General features: G+C 33.9%; 1 long non-coding RNA gene across 1 annotated transcript; it reads left to right on the top strand.

Annotated features, from left to right (window-relative positions):
- The first annotated feature begins 4,840 nt into the window (after positions 1 to 4,840).
- On the top strand, positions 4,841 to 9,110 carry LOC148301462 (uncharacterized). Its single transcript, XR_015838786.1, has 2 exons — positions 4,841 to 7,036; positions 7,703 to 9,110. It is a non-coding gene; the product is annotated as an uncharacterized LOC148301462 (long non-coding RNA).
- The last annotated feature ends 7,419 nt before the right edge of the window (positions 9,111 to 16,529 follow it).

Below are 16,529 nucleotides of genomic sequence, written 5' to 3'. Positions count from 1 at the left end.
ATGCATTCCTTAACACTGCTGCCTCCGGGGACAATCGGGGATCGCCTTCCCCTCCCTTTGGCAGTGTCTCGAAGGAAACGAAGATACGACCACATGTGACATTGTGAGCACGCGTGGGGGGAGTTTTGATTAGAGTTGTTACTTTTAAATTGATTTTAAAAACAGTGTATTTATAAGATATAAGTAATAACGTTATAAATAATATAATGTGACGTTCTCAAGCTTTACACAGACAGCTAAGGTTATAAACACTTAATAGGGGGTATTGTGTATATACAGAAACATAATATTAAATTTCCTTACACACGTTACGTAATATATGTAACATACCCATGACATGCACATAATTTAAATGTAGAAGACAACAAAAAAGTATATTTTATTTATTGTTTCGGCATTCACTTTGTGGTTAGACATGATGAAATTTTAAATGAAAATAATTGTTTTTACCACTCGAGTTATATGTATTTTAACGACTAGTTTAGAAGCTACAGATGCTTCCATCATTGAGTCTAAATATAAACTTAAAGTTTATATTTAGACCCGATGATGGAGGCATCTTTACCTTCCGAAACTAGTCGTTAAAATAAATATAGCTCGAGTAGTAAAAAATAAGTGTTTTCATTTCCAAATAACAAATAAGCCCATTTCAATGATAATTAGAAGACTTTACTTAATAAGTTATTAGATTTTTTAAGAGGTTAAATAAATGAAATAAATGTTCCACAGATGGATTTCCGAGCAGAGCCCTCCCTAGCGAAAGAAAGGTAAGGTGAAAGAACTATTGAGAGACCGGGGACGATTTTTTAAGGGTTATTAAAATATTTCTAAAAACCTTTAAAATCGTCTACTTATATTCTGGAGGCGCGGCTTGGCAGAAATCTTATTCAAAGGTCCTGTGCGGTCGTGCTTGTAGCACATCCTTAGGGACGGCTCTGATTCGACAAAAAATACCTAGGGTAGATACAGATATCAAATAATGTACTTGTATCTACAAGTTAAAGGTGTTATTGGGGAATGGATACATGATATATTACAAGAGTAATTAAGTAAATTTAAAAGTAGATACGTAAATATGTATACGTGTATTACAACAGTACATAGGTTGGTATATATGAAATTAGTACACATTGGTGAGTCGTTTCACCTTGAAAGACTCGTAATAGTCGTAAAATTCTGTCGGATCGAATATAAAAGTTACTTGAGTTAGAGGGTGGTCGTACCGGTACCTACTTACTATACATACTGCCGCCTACCACCATCCGCCATACTTCCTCCAGTGATGGGAAATAAAACATCAACCACGTCAAGCTGTTAAACCTTCAACAATCAATAGATTGGTAGCCTGTGCGCCTGTGGGCTGTGAGTATACACTCCGCTGGACTTGCTTCGGAAGTACCCAATTTAAAGGCAAGGACATGATTTTTCTCCACTTTAAGAAAAATTATGTCTGTGTCGTATTTAATTGATTTCATTAAAATGTAACTCAACAGAGACGAAAATTTAAAAAAAAAGACAATAAAAGAGAATTTGGAATTTGAGGGTTGTCGACAGGTTTAAGGCCCAATATACGATAAATCGCAACTTAATTTTCTTTAAACTCAGGTACCATTTAACGTAATTGTTTTTTTTTCTAAAATAAGGTTTTTGGATTGAAAAAAAAAGTTAAATAAAAAGTGTAATTAAGACATTTCTGATTCCAATGAGAATACCCACGGAGGCGATTTTTAGTCAAATGGGTGTAAAAAACAACTCTATGCAAAAATACTTTTCGTGCATGCATATGCATAATATAAATTTGTGAGTGATTTTTTTTGTAGATGAACACACGCTCCGCCAATGAAATAATATGCAATGTACCAAAAATGTTGACCGTATTTGGTCAGAGAAGCCACATATACTTGGCACCAAACTATACAATGTTGCGCCACATAAAATAAAAAGAAATATAAAAAAAAACACAGACAAATTTTTTGTTTGTTAAAAAGTGGTTCTTGATATGGAACACCAGAGCTGCCTAAAGTCGGTCACCCGACTCAAATAGTCAGCTAATCATATTGTTATTGTTGTCAATTGTTCACTGTGCCAAGCTGTAATTATAGTTTGTCATAACGTTATTTTATTTTGCAATATTTGTAATTTCAAAACAATATTTTTATAATGTAAATGAACGTCTCGTCTCGGATTTTGCCTAGTGAGACATTCACCAAAAAATAAAACAAGTATTTTAAAAACATTTTTTTAAATATCATAATTGTAAATTATTCGTAGATTAAAAAAAATAGAAATATTTGTGTTTTTATTATTTACGCAAATATTTCGATTTCATATTATTTCTGCGAGCCTAAGCGGCTCATTATAAGAAATAGGAATCAAATTGTGGTAGAGTGGGTTCGAACCGAGAAACTCTGACTTAAGAGTCCGCGACACTAACCACGGGACCACAACCCGACAAATTAATAAGTCATATTACATTGCGATTAACTAAAAATTGCATGCATATCGTACGTACAACTATTTATTTTACGTGGATAATATTACGAATCGTAAGTTACGATAAGTTTTACGTGAATATTTAGTGTTTCAGAGGTATATTCTTAATAAAGTGGAATAATAGAATTTGGTTTGATGGTCGGAATTAGGAATAAGTGGTTATCTATTTATTCGTAATACTTACGTAAAAGGGATTAGGTAATAAATACTAATTGTTATAGTTTAAGACCGCGGCCATCTCGGGGAGGGACCCCCCGTCCACTATGTGGAGGCATACCGCGGGACGGGGGGAGAAGGAGGTAAATAATTCGGCACCATTTATTTACCCTCACGACTGATGGGGAAAGGCGTTGAGTACAGCTTACAATTATTTACGTTGTAAGTGGATTATCGGATTAGACGACTCTAGGCCTATTATTGCTATCGACATCTGTATAGATTAATACTACATATACTGTAGTGCCTTAACTACTCCTTAGTATGACCACAGTAAGACCACAGACATTGTAATGGTAGCTATCTGACGTTACAGCTTCTAACAGTTTATAGCTCATGAAAATAATAAACAATATTAATAATAATATTTGATACGTCATTACGGTGTTACTACATAATCTTTAGCGTCTTCCAAGTTCTGGGAGTATATGTAATATATAACACATATCATGTGCATACGTATCTCCCACGGTAAAGCAATATATTTTATGACAAATAAAATAATAAATAACAGGGAGGCTAAAAATAGTACAATATTGAGATTTTTTGTATATATATATATATATATATATATATATATATATATATATATATATATATATATATATATATATATATATATATATATATATATATATATATATATATATATATTCTTCAAACCCCCTCATCTGCACCTGAAGGAATTCCAAACACACTCTAGTCATTGCTAGTATTCTCCTTTTCATACCTTCTATTCCTCCTCCATTTTTATCCCATAAACCAGTAATGTACTTAACCTTTTGAGTGCCGCTATCCGCGTATTTATCGTAATAATAATATTTTTCTTTAAATAATTAAAACATTAAAGTATATGGTACATATAATACTATTCTTTCAACTCTAGAGATGAAAGAATAGTAAATAATATAATGAATAACATCTTTAAAAAAAAAAAGGTATTATAATGGCGAATAAAAATTATTCATTTTAATACGTATCATTTTAAAGTTCGGTATGCGATTTCCTGATTTGAATTTGAAAATAAGGTTATAGAAAAACAAGGATTTTATTTGAAGCCTTAACAAAAATCGAGAGACACAACACTAGTCAATCAAATTACTTTTCTGCATATCAGTAGGTGCTATCGCATATTTATATTCTTTAATGTTTGTATGCAAATTCATAAATATGAAATGAAATTATACAATAAGTATATACGTATGTATATTTCATTAATATAAAGATGCACCTTAAATTTTCTCGAATTAACTCGCAGTAAAATTAATTATAAAGCTGATCACCTGCCTAACAATAGTATAAGTAGGCACTTAACTTCTATCATTACTTACTACTGACTAAAATTTCTAGTACTTAACTAGAATTGCTTTAAGAAGTCCGATAATTGGCCGGATATTTTATAAAACCCACTCAGATTTGAACCAAATGGCAACCGGACGTTCTCGGATATCATTATTTTCGATGAAAGGAATTTGTAAAGAGCGATTGCACTTTGTAGAGCAATGGTATGTACTTTCCTCGGTACCATATATTGTATGTATGCTGGTCTTGCGCCGTGCACTATGCTCTGTACCTCCAGGGCGGGTGGATGGAGAGAACGTACTTGATGATTAGCTGCGGAGTTGTGGAGTTCTTCTTTCCAGTTCAGAGCATCCGCGAGGAAGACTCCGGTCCACGGTACTGGGTACTGGCTCGTAATAATATGGGGTACAACTCCTTCGCTCGATAGGACCACTTCTCCCGCGAGTATCTACTGTGACAAGAGAATCATTCAACAAGAGCCTTTATAACGAACTTTCTCTTTATTTATACGTATTAATAAAATTTGTGAAAAAAAATTTTTTTCATTAAAAATTAAATATGTTATAGTTTCAGTACGTACTGAAAAAATCTTTGTGAATTTGAATCTCGATCATACAAATTATTTATTTGATTTAGCGTTATTGCGGATAGAGAAAGTAAAAATATTGTTTTTACTGTCTCTATCTGCAATAAAGATATAATAATAATTATTATTAGTTTTTAAAACAAAATATACACAAATACATTCTAAATTTTAAAGCTAGGGCATAAATAATTTTAATCTCAATAACATTAAACTATTCATCTGTTTATTTTATTTATTATTTTTACAGTAAATAAATAATACAAAGTTTAAATACAATGGTTTTATTTTTCCTCAATTCCTATTATAAACAATTATTTGCATGAATAGAGAATACTGTAATATCCAAAATAACATTTTTAGTTATTCTATAACATTTTAAAGCTTGCATATATTATTACCATATATGTAGGTAGTTGTTTAAATGGAAATAAAGGATTTTTCTATTAACTAAATATTCATAAGATTGAATTGCCGGAAAACAAAATGTCTGAAATATGTTTTTTTTTAAATATGGTTGGGCTGTTTTTTTTTTTTATCAACTATGTATACGAGTATTTTAAGCGATAATTTATTATTATTTTTTAATTTCAATTTTTATTTTTCAGTTTTTTTTATAGTAGGTTTACTATTTAATATTTACATATCAATAATTTTATTGTTTTTACTTATTTTTATGGAATTACACTTTTTCAATTTTTCGGTCATAGGAAAAAATAGTCGTATCCTATGGATAAAAATTTCTTTTAATTAAATGTAGCTCTTGAGATTTTTTCGTTGATGCAGAAGACAATTGAATATGGTAAATCAAAATTATAATTTTATGCAGGTTCCAAAGTCCATTTTTAGACACTTAAGATAGGCAATGTGCGTATCTTTTTATGACTAGAACTGCACGCCCAGTCTCGTAGTAACACATGCTTAAGTAAACAATTTTTATTAAAATGAACATGACAAAGTATCACAATGGCTGACCGATGTTTAAATAGTTATTTAGAATGTACATATTATTGTACGCCTTATGACAATTCGCCGCAAATTGGCATATTAATATACTGCCGAGAAATAGTCGATATTAAGTTTAAACAGTGTAAGACGAAAATAACTTAATTATAAAATGAAAGAATGTTGATCTGTAAATAATTAGGTTTTATCAAGTAAACCTCAATTGGCGCATGTCATAGAAAGTTGCGCGGGTAGCGGGTAGCGCGTACCCACAGTGCATAGCGTATAAAGATACACATAATTTAGATACCCGACTACCTACGCACTACGCATACGCACTCTACGGACTTTCGCGATTGAAGATTGGGGTATAGTCGTGACATGTGCAAGTTGATTGGAAATATAATATTTACGAGTGTTCCTACATACTCGTATTTTTGCACGCACCATTCATTTCGTAGAATCGAATTCCACGTACTTACTACTGCATCATAATACTCCCGGATACACATAACTCTTACATTGCTCCGCAACCGGTGTGCCGTGAGCCGGAAAAAGGGGTGCTGCGATCAAATTCAATGTATATGACATTTCAAACATTTTCATAATGTATAATTCTCTGTCTCTCAACCCTTATCCGCACCCCAATGGTGCATAGGACACTCCATCATATAAACGCAGTGTTATCTTGATGGTTAACACATGAAGGAAAGGTGATTAGCCCTCCGCTTCGGGTACCAGGCCAGGGTAGTGTTGAATAAATATTAGACTGAAAAAAATATTTATATTTATATGACCCCCCACTGGAAATCGAACCCGGGACTTCCAGAACGGTAGCTGAGCGTGCTGACCATTACACTACGGAGGCGGATAATAATTACTACAATTAAACTTACAATTATACTCTTTAGCTTTTGGTGTGCCGAGGAATACTAGAAATAATTTTAGTGTGTCGCAGGTGAGAAAAGGTTGCAGAGCACTGATATAAGTTATACATAAAATATATGGCCACCCGCAAAACCTGTCATCGATGATTAACTGACCTAAATATTATGTAAGGTTTATTTTAGGATTTTAAAAAATAATTGCGATACCATAAATTCGGTGATACGATCCTCTGTCGTACGAGTCGGTATTAGTCCTCAGATATGACGGGTTGTAAAATTTGGGAATCGTCGAATTTGAATAGTTACACAGTGTCCAGATGAAGAAACATTTCATAATGGCGGTGCTCTTGTTCGCCGCATTGATGGTGTTGTGGTGCTCGGAGCCGGCGCGGGGGGCCGTGCTGGCGGGCCGGCGCTGGGAGGGCGCGCTGCGCGGCGTGGGCTGGCGGCGCGGCGTGCTTCGGCGGGGCGCGCGCCCCCCGCGCTGGCGCCCCCGGCCGCACGGCCCCCCGGCCACACCACACCGCAGATACAGGATCATGGCAGGACCCAGAGCTAACTACAGACTGGTCTACTTGGATCGCAAAGGACGCTTTTCCGGATGAAAAACGTAAAGCCATACTAATGTTACTTCGTTTTGACATCTTCCATGTTATTATTATTAATGTCTTTATTTTAAACAACATGTATATCGCAGCAATAATTGCTATATTGAATGAAAGAGTCCATTAGAAATGTAAATAATAAATACGTCGAATAAAGGTTTTAACCACCCTACCTTCGAGTTATTTTAAGGAATATTTTTTTATAAACAAGCAAAAAAATCACAACGTTATGAAATCTGACAAAAATTTGTCAGAGTATTCGGTGCACATTAAATATTTTTGGAACAGATATCCTTTCTCGTGCGCGTAGGTCATACGGGTTAGCACGGAATGGTGAAGAAAAACGGCGCGTATCACGTACGTTCATATGTGTAGGGCGGTTAAAGCCAGTTTTTATTTCCCGAATAGCTTTATATATATATAAATGTATATACATATATATATATATATATATATATATATATATATATATATATATATATATATATATATATATATATATATATATATATATATATATATATATATATATATATATATATATATATATATATATATATATATATATATATATATATATATATATATATATATATACATATATATATATATATATATATATATATATTTATACAATATATTTTTTTTATACACTTTTTTGTTTGTTTCAGGAGGCAAGCTCCCGATGGCGCTCGTCTCCTCGCGGCGCTAGCACTGTGCCGATACAGTGCTGACGCCGACGTGGACATTTCCATTTCATGTGCATTCAAGAGTTATCGTCAAATTTCAAGTGTTTGAATAACGTTGTTTCTAGTAACCAACTAATCAGATATGTTTTTAAATTTTACGTCTCTATGTTTATTAAAAAAATAAATATTTATTTTTATTTTTATTTCTAGTATACGCTGACCACAAATATGTACCTACATATAAACCAAAACAAACTTATCCCGTATATTAATACACACAAATATTCTGTCATTCTGTCAACGATTTATATTTTTCTCATTTTATGTTCAAATAATTAAATAAATGAATTTACGCAATTTTTTTACTGACAATATTAAATACACATTATAGGTAGCAAGTTAAGCAAATTGTTATGCTTAACTATTAGAAAAAAATCACTTATACTATAATAATATTATTATACTCGATGAGATTAATTAAAAAAATGTTTTTGTTTTGATAATATTTTGATCACTCTAGTTATTAGATACACACAATTTGTTAATACGAATTAAGTAGGTTTTAAAATGTGGTTAATATTATGACAGCACAAAATTGTCTCGTGTCTTTCAAAATGTGGATAATGTTTAGAATTCCATAGACTGAAATGAAACTATTTCTGACGCTCCAGTAAACTCGCTCCAGTAAAAAATGACCGAACACGGTTCAATGTAGTTGCGTGTCATGGTCACTCGCTACAAGATGGGAAGATTACCAGAGTGCTTCAGCTGATACTCAGGGGCGAGGTACTCGACTGGACCGGAGTCAGAGGATTGCAGGAGGTGTTCCAGATAGAAGTGTACTGTTGTGGTGACCACCGACGCCCGAGGACCCACCGGGCTACGTGAAGAAATATAAAATTATGATTTAATTCTGTAGGAAATATTTTGACACAAAAAATACTGTCACTCGTAAGTTGAAACTCGTCTGCACAAAGAGCTTCCTCTGACTCTTCTCATTCCCCTAGGACACGGCTTGTTCCTGGTAGAAGTTCTCCTCGGGAAGGGAGTGGTGACGGTGGGTCGGCATTTGTCTTTAGCCCATCGAAAACCTTCCGGACACAAGGGCTCCTCAAACTCTGGAAAATCGATGAAGTTCCGATTGGCTATTGCGGGAACGATCGACTTGTTATCGTTCGTTTTTTCAGATTCGCAAGGAGCTGCCATTGACGTACTGACACGTACCAATACAAGTAACACCAATAAGAAAGTAATTTTCGACATTGTAAATGTTGTAACATTCACCACAAGGAGCGCAATAGTTTTGATGTAGAACTCTCGGTTATTTGTACGACTGTGGCTTTTTGCAATTATCCAGGAAATCCTGCAACCATTATTATAATATCGATAAATTATCGCTATTATTATTGTTTCACCACATCCATGCTTGCAAATTATTGGAAATAATATTGGAATCTAATTTAAAAAAATATTTTTTAAATTAAATTAACTAATTTAAATATTTTTCATTTTTTATTCATGAATGAATGAATGAATGAAAAATGAATTTAAATATTTATCGAAATAAAAATATTATAATGCATTAATATAATAGCAAGGTGTTTAGATTCAGTAAATGCCTTTTTTTCATTTTACAATATTTATCATTATAGAGAACAAAACAAAATATCGAATATTGACCCCACTTTGATACCTAAATTTTAAACTTCGAGCACGGTAGCCGTTAGTACTATTATAATAGAAAAACGGCTATAAAACCGACACAATTAATAGAAAATAAGTTGGTAAAAAAAACAAACATCAATTATTTGCAATTTGCAAAATACATTTATCCATTCTATAGTTTAGGTATAGTGTGTAAGCCTCTAAGGTAAATATAGTGACACAATGAACACATATAAAATGTGTAAGATAATCAGGTCAGAAGAAGTTAAAACACGAGGGTCGTAGTGGTCTCGACCATTGAGACCTTAAGGATAAGCCCTGCTGACTGAGTTCCGAAAGTAGTGGGTAGTGGGTAGTGGGTATTGGGTAGTGGTAGTGGGTGGTGGGTACTGGGTACTGGGTACTGGGACGCGGGTAGTGGGTAGTGGGCGGTGGGTAGTGGGTAGTGGGTAGCGGGTAGTGGGTGGTAGGGGGGAGATCACGCGTCTAGCTGTAAACATTGTCCGAATTTTAGTACTTCCCAATTATTACATCACGTTATGGTCATATCGTAAGATTAAATTAAAAAAAATAACCATAGGAAACGGAAGTGGTTATAAAACAAATTTTCTACATGTTAATTACGGTAATATTGGTAATTATTATATTTGAATTTGTCGTTATAAATAGGTAGGTATACCTAGAAATATGTGCACACACATCATACTAATATGCGTATACAATATTGAATTGGAGGGTATTTTTGGGTGTTAAATGTTTCGCCATTATTTTTGCTGCAATTGCATAATTTTAAAAATATATTTACCTTTTCCTATTCCCAACCCTAGTTCAGCGTTGCGAAACTTGTTATTAAGTGTAGTAGTTTATTACTATCTAGTCTATTGATTATCGAGAACTATAATTAGAATTACACTCAAATTCTTTATACAGCGCCTTTAAGTCGATGATTCACTAAAATGCACTCCAATTTAAAATTTTCAACACGTTTCAAGATACAATTTCTTCGTGGTATTAACTCTTAACATTAAAATTTATTTAAAATAAGTAGTGATTTAAAAATGGGTTGCGGGCTTTATTCATATTATTAGTTAACAGCTGCACTAAAAATAAATAAAATTATAATTTATAGGTAGCATGCGTGCGGTGACTGTTTAAAGCAAGGGTGGCAAACCCGCGGCCCGTGGCGCCCTTACGTGCGGCCCGCGGTCGTGTATGACGAATATATTTTGTAAATCAGTGAATTATATGTGATGTACTGTTTGATATATCAACAAAATTTATGCGCTTAAGTATTATCTATGAACAAGTCGTGCATGTTGTTATAAAAACATTGAACTATATCTGTTTGAACGCTCTTCAGCATCGCCAACTTAAGGCAATCTCTAAAAATCATCTCTATTCAACTAGTGAAATAGATTTAGAAAAATTGAGTAAGCGAAAAGAAACTCAAATCTCGCAATGAGTGGCCATTAATAAATTGGTTTTATTTAAAATAAAATTAGTAATATTGTTTGATTTATGTATCCGAATAGATGATTTTAATTGTTGAAATTTTTCAAAATGTTTATTACTCTACAAATACATTTTTCGTTGGTTATATGTGTGTTTTCTTCTCACATCTGGTTGTAGTCAAGTTTTTTTTACCCTATTTTACTACCCTGATTGTACTTTATGATTAGGTACCTCTGCATTTAAATTATCTATAATACTGGAAAAAAATAAATAGGTATTAAATACGTTGTTACAAAAAATTGTAATGTCCGTATGTATATGTACATATGTCTGCGGCCCGGGGTACAACTTGGTTTGGCCAGGCCTGCTTCAAAGGGTGCTGATCAAAAATGTAGGTATTTCACTAGAGAGAATAAATTAGATTGCGGTCACGTGGCTAGTGGCTAGTGCCGCGAACTCTCGACTCAGAGTTATAGTGTTCGACCCAATTCTACCATAACTTCATTTCTATTTTTAATAACGAGCCGCTTTAAGGCTTTTGAAAAATTGTATGAAATTGAAATATTATATATATATACATATGTATGTAATAAAAACAATAAAAATTGTCTTTAAAAAGATTGAAAACAAATTGCCCATAAAAACTCAATAGTGTTAAGTCTGATAAAAAATGTAAGACTTCCATATTCTTCTTCATCTTTGATGAGATGTCAAAAAATAATGTGAAAATAACTCCTGTAATTGGAGATAATCCAGATTTTGCGAACAAGTATTTGGACACACTCAAAATGTTGTAAATAAATTACCTTGTCAAATTATAAGCAGTGTTAAGGTTGTCTCAATATTTCTAATGAACCCAGAAACAATAAACATGGTACATATGTAACATAAACATGTTGTCATCCTTTGTCATCCTACAAAGGATGACAACATGTTTATGTTACATATGTACCATGTTTATTGTTTCTGGGTTCATTAGAAATATTGAGACAACCTTAACACTGCTTATAATTATAGGTAATAACCTATTTTGGATATCACGAACAGTATTCATAGAGTCGTTTTTGCTATCCGTTTGAAAAAAAGTCTCGGATTCGATTCTAACAGCAGCTTCTACCCCAAGGATTAGCACGCTAAAGCTTAATTACTAAACCTCTCGATACATATATTACATATTTCAAAACTGGGCGGATAAAAGAAATAGGTAAAGGTTGATGATTGTGGAAAAATGTAAAGAAACATCTATGTACTGCATGTATGGGTGGAACTCTACCTTCTTCTATACCGTGTATTATCTTTATAATAATGACACGCTTAGTTTACAAAATTCGGGAAATAAATCAATATTTGTAGAAATATTATGATCGCTTCGCTTCAGCAACCATCATTGGATCGACGCTGTGCTATTTTTTTTCAGGTTATGGTAAACTGATTAGTAACAAAATAAAAATGATAACCACGAAAATATTATAATTTGAGTCAATCTCAAACTCGAAACCTGGCGAGACTGCGAAGGATAACTGGTATGATATGGAAAATACAAATTATAAAAAAATAACTCGATATACAAATTATTAATTAGGTATTCAATTTATTACGTTATTATAAAACCAGGAAATAACGTATATAAAATATATTGATATTCTCATTAACACACTATTGTGAAAACAAATTATATAGATACACTTATCATGAAAAAAGGATTGTTGGTACAATATAACTAATTAAAATACTTAATGTATATTGTACATACCATTATATTACTCGATAAACTCTAACTATTGTAAATGCTGAATGTTTATTGATTTAATGTAAAGAAAGCACACGTGATTTAAGATATAGTCATTTATTAAATTATATAATTTTTCTCAAACACTATTTTAATTTTTAACACTATTTTAATTTTTCTTAAAAAAATCTAAATATTTACTGCTATAAACGTCATTCCATTTTTGTATATTTTACTCTTCCTTGCTCATAAAAATATGAATATGTAATTTTTATTACACTTTTAAAGATAAACATACGTACAATGGATAGAGTTTATACACAGAGCATAGTAATTATTGTAGCTCCTAATCCAGATGTCCTGTGAAGCAAAGCACCCTACAATTTTCACTAAGTATACGTATTTCCCAATTTTTCGAGTCTGAACATCAAGCATCTAGACTAGAATAGAACGCTAATGAATGCACTAATGCGTAGGAAACAGTTCACAAAATGTGCGAAGATTGTTGTACTTTGGACTCGGCAGAGAATGTCTACTGTTAGAAGACGCCTCAGGTCGTTCTGCACAAGCCGGTCCTCCGATCCCGCTGCAGTCCGCCGGGGCAGCGCCCCCCGGAGGCCCTCGTGTCGCGCCAGGAGGAGCGGAAGGAGGACTTGGAGCCGGAGAAGGGCTCGCGACACGAGCTGCCCACCCGGCGGTGCCCCGCCGGACACGGCAGCTCCGTGGTCTCGAACGTGGGAGCGTTGATGAAGTGGCGCGTCCCGATGACGGGAATCACCTCGTCATTCGACTTCTTGGATGCGCGAGAAGCCACCAGACCCATGCCGAACAACACCAAGTAAAACGTCGCTAATGACTGACAAATCGCCATTATCGTTCGCACTGTTATTGAGCTATTGAACGTTGTATGACTGCGGCTATAGAAACGTTGAAACTGTACATAATAATATTGTACAGTACATACCTACACACGTACATCAATATCGCGCATCCACACGAGCTGGAACGAGATTTCCTCGGAATTGCGAACATTTGGATGTGTTTTATTATCATCCGCGTATATTGTGACACCAACGCCCAGTGTCAGTATATCCGATTATTGTAATCAGGATTCTTTTATCTCAGTTTTAGGAACGCTCTTTGAGTGCGCAAACAAACACATAATTAAATAAACATAGTAAATAAGTGTTTAAAAACATGCGTATTATGTATAATATAAAAATATAATCAGTTATCGTTACACAGAAATGCTAGAAATGTATTGTCAATAAAAATACTTTAAAGCAAAAAAGACCCCGGGATAAGCTAAGATTATGATGTAATCAGCGTGATGTAAACAGGATGGTTATATAAAATCACGATAAACAGCAATATATGTTTAACCAACTAACTAACCATCGCTCCACTTTCTCGCAGGGGCAGGCAAAAGTCCTGCAAAATCTCTTCATTTATACACACCAATTATTCCCACTCAAGTATTTAGAATACTTGATCATGCCATCAAAAATGTACAGTACCGAAAAGATTATTTCAAACAAAACTTTTTATGATGTATTTTGTTGTAAAGTTTAGTAAAATCTTTTGTTTATTAGTTGTATCACAAATGAATATTTTAAATGATCTCAATTTAGCTCAATCAAAGATATAACTCATCTTGTCATTTATTATATAAGGTTTTGGCACGTGGATGCCATTTTTTCGTCTCGAAACCATACCTGAATTTTGGACAAAATGAGCTTCTCCACCATAGTGCAATCAATTTTGGAGAACCGATTCTTACAGATTGCCAATAGATTTTCAAATAGGTTTATGTCTGGCAAAACTCTTGACCAGTCCAACGCAGTTCATTGTTTTTGTGTGAAAAATTTCAACATTTTTTTGGATTTGTGGCAGAGGGATCCTGCTGAATTATTCCATTACCATTTCACCTTAGTTTTTGTATCTCTGGTTGTATCTTTTCCAGTAGAATTGGGTGATACTTCTCGGTATTCATAATCTCAGTCACTGAAAGAAGCAGCCCTGGTCCATAATAAGAGGAACACCCTCAAAACATTTTTTACAGAGTGTAGAAAATACAAAAAAAAAGTTTAGTTTCAATTAATCTATTCGAAACTGTATATTTGCTGTTTATTTTGGTTATGTACGTCCAACGGTAGTCGTGTTTAACCGTTCCCTTCCGGTGCTAAAATAAAACGCGCGTCCCGCTACCCAACAGGGTAGTCATTACACAATGAAAAGTTAGCGTTTCTAAATCGGAAAAATACGGACATTCATAGTTATTCCCCTTAATTAATTATAAATTAAGTGAAAAATTATAATAATATAGATTTATTTGCTGAAAACATTAAAAACCATCTCGCAACGTTCACGAAACAAGCATAGGTCCACTCTTGTCAAAATCTCAAGAGCTACTGCCGCTAACCTGCTACCTAGCCAGAGAACATTATGCTTTGAGCTTCTCACGCTTGCACAGTGCAAGTATGCAAGAGTGAGATGCGAATATAGTGTCGCGGTTCCCACACACTCTTCACGCGCTGTTTATACGCGAATTTGTTTCTGATATTCACAAAATACCTCCGATGTACCCGATAAATTCTTATTATTATAAATATTATTTTTTAAATCAATGCATAAATATGATGTGGATGAATACTTAAAATCTTAGCGTGGTATTTATTATATTTATTGAGATATTGTGGTTATTAGAAGCAATGTGTACAAGGTACACAACACCTGGAAGGGAGGGTTAACAAAAATGTATTATTTACTGTTATATTATTTACTTAAAACTAATGTTTCTCACATTTCAGAAACAAATCAGGGCTTTTCCACTTTTCCACAGGGAGTTATTTTTACATTTTGACATCTAAACATACATAAAGAAAAACATACATAAAGTATTTGAAATTAAAGTAAAATCATATTTTGACTTATTTTTATATCTCCTCATACAAACCCATTAATTTGTTACTTTTGATTTCTGACGCGACCACTTTCAAGTATTTGAAATGCTTGATCATGCCAAATTTTCTTCGGTCTTCCTTTGCTTATATGTATATATTTAATGGAAAAGAGGAATAGAGCGAAGAGTATGTTTTAATTTGAATCAATTCAATTGAAACTTATTCAAAAACTCTGTATCATGCACACGTTTTTTATGAACGAAAAAATCCTTATCCAAAAATTAAACATCGAGGGCTCTGTAGTCATATTCGGAAAACGAAACGAAATTTTTGTGTGCTTAGGGTCTTTACGTGGATCGGAATGATTCGTGACTCTCTCGAGATCGGTCCCAGTGCGCAGTGTATTGTGCATGGAGAATAGAAAAGTGTCGGTGAATCATTATTCTTGCAGCTGATGGTGATCCACCATTCCGAGAATACTGTCGATCCATTTCGTCTACCGACAATATTTAAGGGGGTGAGTAAATTTAGCAGTATTTGTTTTTATTTTTTATTGCATTGTCTCACTTATACCCTGTACCCTGACGCATAATCAGGCATTCAATATCAAACGAAACACTCGATTTATTAAGTGTCTTTAGTCAAAATGTAGTACTTTGGATGGGATCGTAAATTAGAACACCATTAATACGTGTGGCGTGAGTTGGATGCAACAAAATACGCGCTTGTAAAATGATCGAAAGATAATATCGAGTCAGCAATAATTCAGATTTTACGAAGCACGCATGTTAGCATCATGATTAATGTAGGTACTCGTATACGGCGAACAGTCCCCTTAAAAGGTAACCAGAAGTATAATGTCAGAATACACGCGAGTGGTATTTAAACCGGATCTCTGGAGACGAAGTTCAGTAGTATTAGTTGTCTCGCAGAAGGCGGCGAGTCCTCGTATCGAGATCAGACGTCTGCAGGATGCTGTTCAGGCTGGCTCTGTGCTGCTTGGTGGTGGGGGTCGCGATGGGGGCCCCCTCGGAGGGAGAGGAAGACAAGGGGCCGAGCC

The sequence above is a fragment of the Brachycentrus maculatus genome, unplaced genomic scaffold (genome assembly GCF_059751285.1).
Source record: "Brachycentrus maculatus isolate JH-2025_06_01 unplaced genomic scaffold, ASM5975128v1 h1tg000560l, whole genome shotgun sequence".
NCBI lineage: Eukaryota > Metazoa > Arthropoda > Insecta > Trichoptera > Brachycentridae > Brachycentrus > Brachycentrus maculatus.
Note: the sequence above shows the minus strand (reverse complement) of the source record. Positions and strands in the feature narration are given on the sequence as shown.